Genomic DNA, 12871 nt, shown 5'->3' on the forward strand with positions numbered 1-12871 from the left:
CTTATTAATGGGACCATACTCCACACACACATTTTTCAGGCGTTTGTCGTGTTTTTACTTTCCCTTCCAGTAAAGAATTCTAAGAACAAAACCAAATTGTTTTTATTCAACATTCACTATAAAGAATCAAATGCGTTCTTACATTCATAATATTGATAACGATGACTAAATTTCTTAAAGCTCATCAAGATCTTTCCTGCAAGAAAAGACCTATGTTTATCTCACATGTAAGTTACACAGAACACACAGAACACACAGAAGAAAACACAGAACAATCTACTCATTTGGCTATAAATGTAAAATCTGTGTTTTGTATCCCCACCTGAATTTCTAAAATGTTATCAAATGCTGGCAATGGATAAGGTTAGGGGAATAAGGAAAGAGTTCACCTTCAATTTTATAGGTAGAGTCATAGGGTTACCTGTGAGTATTTCTATTAGGAGCAAAGCCAGACCCTTGTCCAGTCAACAACTTCTCAAGTTAAGACATTCTGAAAACTTACCCAATATTGTCCTTTATGCTAGGGAATCTGTTCCATATGTACAGGGTAAGTATGTCTCACTATAATTTTATGGTTCTGTAATAATTTTAGAATTTCTTGTTTTTTACTAATGTACTAGGGTTTATGAGAATATATTCAACAGAAACAACTAAATTAGTTGTTTTAATCCTTACGATGTTGGCAATAGTCAAGTATGAAAAGTATAAGCAAAAAGGAATAGACAAAGAAATTTAGAGATAGAAAATCTTCAAGTCTTTTCTTCACTGCTTTTGTTAGGCAAAGTTCTGTCTTCTTTCATTTCACCATCAGATCTGTCACTCCAGTTTGAAATGATATCAAGAAACAGAATTTCTTATAGCATAACACCTTGTCAATAAAACTCCTTTGCACAACATCTTGTCAATAAAATTTTTTTTTAAAAGAAACGAAACAGAATTTCTTATAGCCCCTTTCATATGCTATTCCAGACCCTGGCAATTCTAACTGATATGAGCTTCTTGATATTCAAAAAGTGAGTACCTCTTTTCTTGACATTTCTATCTTATTTATTAATGTTTTTAAACAAAATACCTGCAAAGAGACATTAAAAAGAAGTCAGTGTTTTCATCTGTGTAAACAAAAATAAACTGTGCCAACATTCTCTCCCTGCCTACTGTGAGTCTTTAGGCCATTACAGTAGCAACCAGATTAAATAGTTGTGCTCTGAACCAAAGCCCAAAGCCATTGTTTCCTTTTGAGAAGAAAGAACCACAAGCTCAAAACTAAGAGAAATCTTCATAATAAGTACTGTGTTTTTTTTCCTCTAACCCCCTTGGGGGTTGCTTTCAGATCACAATTGGTTTCAACACAGATTAAAATTTTCCTCTCTGCCTTTATATCCTTGGCCACTACTAATAATTGTAGTACTATTAAATAAAATTCTTCTATACTAACTGATGCATCCTTACCTGTTTAGTGTCTGAGTTCTCTCCAGACTTAGGTTCCTTGCTGACAAGGACAGTTCTTCCTTCACTACCACTTCAACATGGCAAGCAGATGTTTACAAAAGGGATAAACACTACAGTGGCTTCTTCTTTGCTAAGAACTATAGAGTGGTCTCTTAAAATTCTGTATCTTTGAACATTAAAGTCTTAATAATCTCTGAATGATATATACCATGTTATTATTCAGTTAACGGTGCTTAGGTTTCATACAACAGCAAAAACAAGATGCTTCCTGATCTTCAGACTCTACAAAGGAAAGAAAATGACTTTTTTCTGAAAAATATTACGTACAAAAAAACACCTGAGGGGATGGGAATATGGCCTAGTGGTAAAGTGCTCGCCTCGTATACATGAAGCCCTGGGTTTGATTCCTCATATATACACCATATATATAGAAGAAAAGCCAGAAGGGGCGCTGTGGTTCAAGAAGTAGAGTACTAGCCTTGAGCAAAAAGAAGCCAGGGACAGTGCTCAGGCCCTGAGTCCATGCCCCAGGACTGGCAACAAAAACAAAACAAAACCAAAAACAACTGACTTGAACTTGTTGTGTTACTCATAAGATGTTTTATAAAACCAAATGACACCATTCAGAAACACCTGGCATCCTCTATGATTTCTCACTTAGGAGGTCTCTGTGATGTATTTTTTGACTGAGTGGTAACCTTCCCAAACCTGGCCAATTAATCATTATGATGAATAAACAGAATCTTTTTGTCTACCAATCATCTTGTCTTCCCTGTAATTCCCAGAGAGGATACAGTAGAGTGGACAGAAATGAAAGAGAGAAAAAAAAAGATCTGTGGTTTGGAAGTGGACCAAGAAAATTTTCTGATTATACATTAAACTGTCAGCAAATATCATTGTGACCTTGAGCTTGAATAAAGTAAAAGCCCCACAGCATCTGAACTCACTGGTTCTGTGAGTTGTTTTAGGGAAAAAGCAACAAAGATGACTCACATTATTAAACTATATTCATCAAAGCCCAGAGAAAACTTCCTGATGAGGAGAAAACTGAACTCATTTCCCTTTCTTCATTGAGGCTTGAATGATAATTCCCTTGAGGCACTTGGAAGCACTAAGTGAACCTACAGGGTTTATTTAGCCCCACATCTGCTCTGCGATTTGCAATGAGGGGTGTGCCCTCATCTTACAACAAAGTCAAATGTAATAGATATTTTTTAATCTAGGGTTGCAAGTCAGTGAGAATCTGAGGCTGAGCAAAGGCTGACATCTTGTCTTACAGAGAAAGCCTTGTTTGTGTTGTGCCATCCCTGGGTTTTGTGCTCAAGACTGCCTATCTTCCTGCATTCTAGGTTAACTAACTTAACAAACAGTACTGAGGTTTGAACACAGCGGCCCTTGCTTGCTCAACTGGTGTTCTACTACTGAGCCATGCCTTCCAACCCTTATTGGCACTGGTTAATATTGAGATTGAGTCTCACTTCCCTCTGAAGCTCATGTCTGGACCATAATTCTTCTGTTTTAGTCTTCCTACCAGAGCTGAGATGTCAAGTATATACCACCACACCCAGCTTCTTCTGATGTGAGGAAGTCTCATGGACTTTTATCCCTGAACTGACCTAGAACTGTGATCCTCCTGATTTCAGCCTACCAAATAGATTGCGGTCATGAGCCAAAAGCATCTGCCTTAGATATATATTCTTCTGTCTTAATGTTTCTGATCTTATAAATATTGCTAGGTAAATTGCATGTTAAATTTAATAGACATGCATACTAGTATCTATGTTAAGAAAGTCCTGAGAGCATATTCTGCTGGAGAATGGAGGGAAAACATTAGAACACTGATCAGACAGCACTAAGAACAAATGCCTGGATTCAGTTATAGTCCCATCTGTTCCTAGCAGTGTGTCACCAGCAAATCAATTGAGTGCCTCAGCTTCTGAACCTGTAAGAAGGGAACAATAACTATAATTACTTCAGAAGATTTTCTGAGTATCACATGCATTTAACTGAGAAAATGTTCAGAATATTGAATACCACGAAGTGGAGCTCTTCATAATTTTTCTATTAATACATTAGCACTTTTACTATTGAACAGGACTACCCATGTCTCAGTGCTAAATATACAAATAGACTTTATAGTGTCTACTGATCTTTTAAAATTATTTCTGATGGAACCCAAGACTTCATGCATGCCAGGAATACACTTAACCACTAAGCTCCATCCAAGCCCAAAAGAATTCCCCAAGTGCTAGGTTCAGTGTGGATTTTCAATAAATTAGTGTATTTACCAAACAGACATGAAAACTAAGTGTCAGTAGTGAATAAAGGACATTTCTCTTGGCTCCGTTCAGAATGGAAGAGCTCTGTGGGGCATAGAAGGTTGGAACAGTAGCTGGTTATCTTGCTTTCTATAGTTCAGTCATTCAAAAATTCAGTAAAATGAAGCCAAGTTCACATAACACAGGAGGGCAAGGAAATCACAGAGCTCATCTGAAGGTGAACATGATTTCTTTTTTCATGGATCTACTTGCACATGAATTTTTCCCAATCCGATTTTCTCCCACCTGTTTAGTGACAGGAAGACCTCATCAGGGCAGCAAGGAAGCTCAGACTCTGAAGTGAATCTTTTTATCAATCATTTTTACAATGGCAAACTGGGACATCTCCCCTTTAAGGTGCCCCTTATATTTTCATTGTTAGAGCTTCTTGTTCATCTACGTCATAGTTTAGAATATTTGCTTGTTTAAGACAAAATCAACACTGTACATCCTTTGTCAAATGCAAGGATTAGCAAACTCAACCTCCCTCTATAAATAATAGCAATTTACTTCAAAATACTGTTAAATCTGTTAGCACAAACATCTTCCCATAGAGAAATTTATTTCTCCTTTAACATTTGTCTCTTAAGACTGCCTTCAAAAATCATTTCACAGCATAGTGCTGCCAGGTACCAGTGGCTCATGTCTGTAATCCTACTCAGGAGGCTGAGATCTGAGAATCACAGTTCAAAGCCAGCCAGGCAGAAAAGTCCCCATAAGACTGTTTTGTTGTTGTTGTTTAAATGTAATTTTATTGTCAAGGTGATGTACAGAGGGGTTACAGTTACATACATAAAGTAGTATCAAACTTTTTACCCCCTCCCTCATTTTTCTCCAACTTCTCCTGCCCCCCACTCCCTCTCCAAGTTATATAGTTAATTTCCACATATTGTCTTGTGAATTTCACTGTTGCATTGTTGAAAAAATCAAGAATGGATTTCTGGATATAAAATTTGGAAGTAACATTGTCCTAAATGCTTGTTCCAAAGTGGGGAAAAACTGATAGGTGAGACTTGTTTCCAATTTACCACTGAAAAACTGAAAGTGGTGCTGTGGCTCAAGTGCTAGAGTGCTAGCCTTGGGACAGTACCCCAGACCCTGAGTTCAAGACACACAATTGACAAAAAATAGTGGGTTTTTTCTCCTCAGAAAATTTTACAACTTTTATATTATAGTGTCTAGTTCAAGGTAGTGTTTCTTTTTTCAGTATGTATACAAAGCAGATGAACTCGGAAAGGGCAAATGCACTCACTTAATGTCAATGCCCTTAATACTGTAACAGTGGCCCATACTAGCTGCCATCTTACTTGTTCCCCAAATTCTATATAGCTCCTTGAACTCAGCCTCCACTGTAACAATCCTACATTCTCTTGCCATTGCCTATGCACTCCACATTTCTTTACATTCACACTCATTTTTGCTTTCCTGTCTGTGAAGCTAGGTTTTGAAAGAGAACAAATTTATTTCCTGATTTTGTGTTTTGTCATTTGAAATATCTCCTCTGTAGCCCTTGTTCTCACCCACTCACTACATCTCCAACTCACCTCTGACCTCCACACCTCCCCACTATTTCATCACTAATTTGGCCTGAGTCAGAGGATGATTCATAGAACCATAAAACTCCATGGAGGAGACTTTAAAGGTCAGCTAATTCATCCACCCCTTTAAGTGGAAAAACCAGCTCTTATTTTCATTCTCCTCACTGCCTTCCCAAACCTCACTCTAAACATACGAACAGTTTTTTTATGAGACTTCCTGATGTGGATATCACTTAACCAAAGTCGAGATTCTCCTTTCCTCTCCTCTCCATCTTTCCTTTCTTCCAAGGAAAGAATCAATGGCGCTAAGATCTATAATCATCTCAGCATAGAATTGGTTACGCTTCCATTTATTCCATGCTTTCCATGAACAATGAAGTATTGTTCTAGTAAAACACAGTCACTAGAGATGAGCTGAAAAAATAGTATATATGCAAGTACATCTCAAAAATCTGGAGCAACTTTAAACTTGAATAAATAGGACAACTGTCTATTTAGAAAAATAATGAATCAAATATGTACATGATGCAATGAAAATAAATTTCAACTTAATTGGTCATCTAGATGTAACTAATGGAATTATGAAAGTACTAAAAGAAATTTTGAATCCTTCTTAACATGAATGTAGGCAAAGGCTTCCTACCTATGTCTCAAAATCCAGACACAATAAATTATTGAAGAACATCATAATGTGATTTTAAAAATAGCACAGCACAATAACAAAACATACTGAAAATCTAGATCAAGACAATCAATGAATTAGGACACAATATTCTCAACTTATGCTTTTCAAATATCTGTACATATACACATATGTAAACACACATATAGTCAAGGACAGAAAATATAAAGATCCCTTTATAAACATGAAAATGTAACCAATTTCATTCATAACAAGATATATAAATGTTAGTTAAAATCATAATGAAATGATACTTTCTATCTTTCATTTGGCAAAAGTATAAAATAGGAACTTTCATAAATTCCTGGTAGGTATGTACAAAATTTCATGGATAGAGACTCTTAATTTTAATATTTGACAATCATTCATTTAATTTTATCCAGAAAATATACTTCTAACAATACATAAAATATACCTGCACATAATAATTAAACTTTCGCACTAGATAATTGGTGATAGCTTTAAAATTGGTCACCACCAAATACTGATTTATAGAAGTGTAATTAAATAATGTTTGTACAATGGATAACTACATAGCTGAAACAAAGAATGAGTAAGAACTTTCTCCATGAATATAGAGTAACTTCTAGGATATAAAGGGGAAAAATTAAAGCATATATACAGAAAGCTATTTTCACTTGAGAAATAAAAACTGGTATCTACTCATTTATGCATAAAGAAAAACACAAAATAGTCAAATGAAATTGCATCAGAAGGAGACAACACTTCTTTTTGTATCATCTTGGCTTATGGAACCATGTTAATACGCTTAAGAAAAATCAGTAATGGACACTAATCTACTGTAATCTAGTTTGATGACCAATAAGATATATATATAGCTTCAAAATTTATTACCTGAAAGATACTTACTAGTTCCAATGAAAAAATTAGTAACAAATTTTCAGTGGAAAAAGACTGGCACATACCACCTTGGCCAATGGTCAGCCGTCATCAGTGACAGTCCACACTAGCATCGTTTGGCTTCTCACGTGAGGCCCAAAAGGTACTCCTGTGCCATTCCTACCCACATGCATAGCTCATATCCCAGGAAGCTCAGGCTGAGGATGACTCAACACAATATTTCCAAATTCTAAGTGTTAGTATTCAAAAAACTTGAAACTCAAAACAGCTTTGGTTGCTTTTTGTTTATTTTCTATAAATAAAGTCGTTGAAACAATTTAAAATACATTGGTATGTTAGATAACTATTATGTTAGATAATAATTACGTGTCACATTGATGCATCAGTATTTGTAAACTTTTCACATAGCATTACCTTTTTAAGGTTCTGGATTTTAGTATACACACTTGAAATATTTAAGGGTAGGTAGCATCATGTCAGCTTTCCGTTTGGGGTTGCTTTTTTATGAGGATTGGGGAGAAAAGTATGTGAGCCTCCTCTAAATTCTTTCAATTTTAAGTTTGAAATTATGCCAAATTAAAAACCTTATGAGAAAAAAATGTATTACCCTCATGTGGTTGATCTCCCCATTTTGGGGTGGGGGACAGTTACCACATGATCTCCATTTACTTCATTTTGTGTTCCATTTTGTAGGGTTGTGCATATACTTAACCTGACAAGTTCTATTTGAAATGTTGGAATTTTGATTCTCCTAACTTTCAGACATAAAAGGCAGACACATTTTCATTTTTAGTCAAGATTTACCAACCCTATCTTTATACACAGTAGCAGGTAGTTTCCTTATCTCATCTACCAAGGGGAGCTACAGGAATACGTTATGGACATTTGGAACAATTTAAAATTTCTAGTATAAACATAAATAAGGAGAACTGACCAAATCAAAGAAGGACACTTAGAGATCTACATACTCAGTATAAAAAGGGCTATACAAGAAAAAAAGATGCACATGCATTTTAAAATATCTATATACTTGAAGGTGAGCTCATCTTCTCTCTATGTAAGTTTTGTAGACATTTGTGTGAGTCATGTGTTCAAAGAAGTTATGGAAGTAGTATTTGCCCAGTTTTTTTTATAATTTTTATTTTTGTTTAATTATTTTTGGCAGAATTAGAAGTATAAACCTTGTAATTCTCTTGGAAATACAGAGTGGGTCAAAGAGCTATGAGGGTTTGTGTGCTTTGTAATAAATGGGTATTTTAGTGGTGTTTTCAAAGTTGTATCTTTATAGTAGAGTATGAAAAAAATTGAGTGTGCTTTCCAAACCTCTTACCAAAAACAAAAACAAAACAAAACAAAGAAACTCACCAAACAGATAATGCTCTGTCCTCTTGAAATCCATACATTTCTTACCTCTTATATTTGCTTAGTGGGTATAGTGAAACAGGAACATGATCATGAAAGTTGAAAGACATTCACATTTTATTGTATAACTTATTTACTATGCTTATAGTAATTTGTAATTTGTCCTTCAAATAATGACAAAAAAGTCTCTTGAGAGCACTATAATTATATGTGGTCATGAAGAACAGTTGCAGCTATGAAACTGTGGGAATGATTCATTCATATAGGGAGCTCCAAGATCCCCAGGTTCAAATATGCTGTCTATTCTGATTGAAGAGTGAAGTTTTAAACCCGTGATTATTTCAATATTCTTGTTCAAAAATTTGATCTACCTTGTTTTCACCAGTCGGTGATTGGTTTGGAAAATCCTTATGGCAAATTAACATTCTTCCAGAAGCGAGAACTTTTCCAACTTTCCCTCCACCCAAATGCTTCTTCCATTATTGACAAACTATTTTTTTTCCTTTAAGTCATGGATCATGAGATCACCAAATTGTTGCATTCCAACATGTTGGCCATCTTCCTGTTCAATGGCCACTACATGCACATCAGATGTAGGAGCAGGAAGATTGTCACAGGCCAGTAAAACTCAAGTGAAGGGAAAGAACTTTGTGAAGAGTGAAAAACTGACTAGCACTGACTGATTAGTCAGAGGAGACTCTATTAAACTTTGTCTGTGTCCAATACTCATCTATCAGTGGTTCAAATAATTATGAAAATGATGTTCCTTTCAAAGGGAGAAAAGTGAAATGTCTTGGCAAACATTTTCCTTTGCCCAGTTTTATAGGTAAATTCTGTATATTTCAAAGCTAAATAAGGAAATGTTTCTCCCTTGCAACAGTATCTCCAGAGAAGAACAATGTGGTAAGTGCTCTAATTGAGTTATATACCCTATCAGGGAAAAACAAAGGAGAATGCAACTTACCTTCCAGTAGTTGGCAATAAATCACAGAAGCACAAATCAAAAAACAGCCATAAAGTACACCTAAACCAACTGCCTTTGCCAGACCCCAGTCTTAAATCTTGCCTGTGTTTTTCCTGACCAGCCCTGGGCCTTGGAACCCGTTCAAGCAGAGGCTGGGGAAAGGTGAGCACTAGGTGGAGAGAAAGCAGACCAAGAAAGCAGAACTCTTACCCATTCTTTCTTTATTTCCACGTAGTCTCCACTTTCTCAACATTGAGATTTGTCATACATCATTTCATCATGAAAATAGCACTAAAATATTGGGCATGAATCCTAGCATGTGATTTGTTGTGTTGAAGTGTGTTTATTTGTGTGTGTATATGTGTGTATGAATGTGTGTGTGCATGAATGGAGTGTAAATCTTTTGGTATCTGGCATCTAGGCACAAAGAAATGTTGGTAATAACCGTTGTTTCAGTAAAAGAATACTTTTTGCTGTAGCAACATTCGTAAGAATTAAACACTTACAACTTAAACATCCAGCCTAAAAACAGAATACTATATTGTGTCATATGATGGATTCTTTGAAAGAAGATAGGTTTGTTTGTACTGAAATGGGAGTGTTTTCAATATATCATGTTGCATCAGCATACTATTTTAATGATACAATAGTCATGTAGTTTGAATCTTGATTTATAACTTATATATGCGAGAAATATGACCTTTATAAAATAATGAAGTTGTTTCCTGTTTAATCTCCATTTTTCTGTGATGAATAAAGGTTAATCCCTGGAGTTGCAAATGAGTTTCAGTATAAGATTGTCTCAAGGAGACAACCTTTCTTGTTTTTGTCCCTACCAATGCTGGTGTCTCACAACCCATTCGTTATGTTAGGGTCCTTGCTATGCCCTCCCTTTCCAAAGTATGGCCTTCACTTCTTCCTCTTTGCCCTTCTCCAGTCATCCTACTCAAACCAAGATAGAGGAAATCCTGAGATAGAGCCAAAGGTCCAGTGAGCCGTATCACTGGCATCTCTTCTGCATCTTGCCAATATGACTTCTTGAGGATGTACTAGGAAAGTAGTCACAATCTTGCTACCTCCTAGAGTTATGTCTCTGCCCTACCAAGTTCACCTACACTGGAGAGGTAGACAGAGGACCTTGTTTCTTAGGAATGCACAAGGAAGCATGCCTCATACAGTGTTGTGGTTTGAACACTGCTTGAAAAAATGAAAGGCTGGAATGAGGAAAAGTCAAGACCCTTGGCAGAATACCAACACTACTGGATGAAGGAGGGACCTTTGCCTTTGTACAAATGTGTGGTCACTATTCCTGTGAAAGAGTCAATCAGGAAAACACCTTATTTTAATTCAGCCACTAAAATCTGACCTTTTATTTATTGAAACAAATTCCAAGAAACGGAAATGAGGCATGCTTTTTTTTTTGTTTTTTTTTTTTTTGTTTAGGTTTTAGCTTTGGTATTTTTTCACCTTTGTTATTGTTTGATTCCTGTACCTTTTGTCTTTTTTTTTCATTTCTTTATTGTTAAAGTGATGTACAGAGGGGTTACAGTTTCATACATAAGGTAGTGAGTACATTTCTTATCCAACTTGTTACCTCCTCCTTCATTTTCCCCTGCCTCCCTCTCCCCACTTCCCTCCCCGTCATGAGTTGTACCATTAGTTTATACCATATAGTTTTATAAGTATTGCTGTTTCATTTGCTTGTTTTTTTATCCTTTGTCTCTGATTTTGGTATTCCCTTTTCCTTCCCTAGTTCCAATACTTGTATATTCTATATCCAGTGATATCAGGATTAAAACCATGGGGAAGAAAGACAAAAGAAAAAGGGCATAATTTCACATGGTATGTTGAAAATAACAACAGTGATAAACCACCGTTTCCATAACTTGGAGTTAGAATCGTCTTATGTGTTAACCTCAATAGCTATGTCCATTCCTTTTGTCTTGTATGTAAGTTTATCTGTTTGGAGCAGAGTATGGGCAAGCACAGAAATGGTGGGACAAAGGGTGAACAAATGCAAAGATACTCACTAGACACTATGTTGAAAATGAACTATATACCTTGTGCAGGAGGGGCTCAAGAGGGAGAGAACAAGGGAAGTGGTGTCACTGTTCAAAAAGAAATGTATTCATTACCTGACTTATGTAATCAAAACCCCTCTGTACAAAGTCTTCACAATAAAAATAAGTATTTTTTAAATCTTATATTTTTCTAATTTTTAGGAAAATGCAATGTTAACTGCCTGAAGTCCTTCTTCTTTTCCAATTATCTTTCTCTTCCTAAGAACTGAAAGTCTTTTATCCACTCTTGAAAGCTAAAAGATTTCTGCAGACTTATATAGTCTTCCAATCTTTCATGCTGTGTGTGCATGCGTGCATGCATGCATACATGAGCTGGTTCTAAGGTTTAACCTCTGGGCTTTTTGCTTAGCTTTCAAAATTAGAGATGCATATATTGAAAATACAGGAACTTAAGTCTAATATGCATTAATCCTAGACATTAAAGGTTGAGTTTTTGAAGAGTTTCAATAAATCCCTAGGTGTGTCCATTTCCCTTCTTTTAGTGGTTGTCACCCCACAACAAGGGGGGGGAGAAAAATATTCTAATAGCTCATTTGCAAACTCACTATATCATGAAATAATTATGGGGGAAAATATTTGGAATTATTAATGTCAGTAAATTGAAGGTTTTAATAAACCAATTCAAATTAAAATATTACAACTGGTTGATTCCAAAGGTAGGAGTCCACTCCCTATGTATTATTAGTGTTATGTCATAACGAATCCAGCAAGAACAGTTTGTCAAATAGAAGTTGTCTTAACATGAGCAGAAAGTATATATTTGGGAAGTAAATGAAATGACAAAGGAGACAGATTAAATCCAGGGGTGGGACAGAGAGGAGACGAAAAAGCCTGTGAAGAAAGGCAATAGTCAAATTATTTGCTATGTAAAAAGAATCAGAATCACTGACTTTAACCTTAGACATCTGTTTGTGCCTCGAGTTGTTTTCCACTGGAGTGGAGAGGTAATTAAAATGCCATGTAGCTGCTTGCCTTGTATGCACTTCTAATCATAATTCCAACCCTTATGAATCTGCCCTCTCAAATAAATAGCTGATTACAGAAACAGAACAAAACCCCCTTTGATCCCTCTCATGATAGAACTGGCCATGAGAAGCAGAATTCCCAATGTACTCTCAGTTTTAGATGACTCTTCACAGAAAGTTTGAGCTGGGAAGGTTTGGAAATGAACAATGATAGGAGTCAAGGCAGAAAACAAAGCAATAGACTTGTTGGTGGGAATTTTCAAAAAACTAGCTTTGCAGAAATTTCCTAAATGGATTTTGTTAATGTAATGACATTTTTCTAACGTCCATAGTGATTGAGAATTTTTCCAGAGAAACTGTGTTTATAGAGTATGATTATGACTATTAGGTGTGTGTAAATATAGAGGAAGTTGTTATGGTATGTCTTGAATGCTCTTGAAAAAAAACAACAAAAAAAGGTAGCATTTACAAATTTACCTTTCATATCCACCTGGATTTCTAGTGACTTCGTTACTTAATATATATTGCCTTTAGACTGAGAATTCAATATACTTTTAGAACTAGCTGTTGCCCCTCTGTAAAAATGAAAATCTAACAAAAAAATTCTTTAGAGACTCTAGAGATCTTTAAAATCAGTTAAAAAAATTTTTT

Source organism: Perognathus longimembris, chromosome 9, assembly GCF_023159225.1.
Source record: "Perognathus longimembris pacificus isolate PPM17 chromosome 9, ASM2315922v1, whole genome shotgun sequence".
Classification (NCBI taxonomy): domain Eukaryota; kingdom Metazoa; phylum Chordata; class Mammalia; order Rodentia; family Heteromyidae; genus Perognathus; species Perognathus longimembris.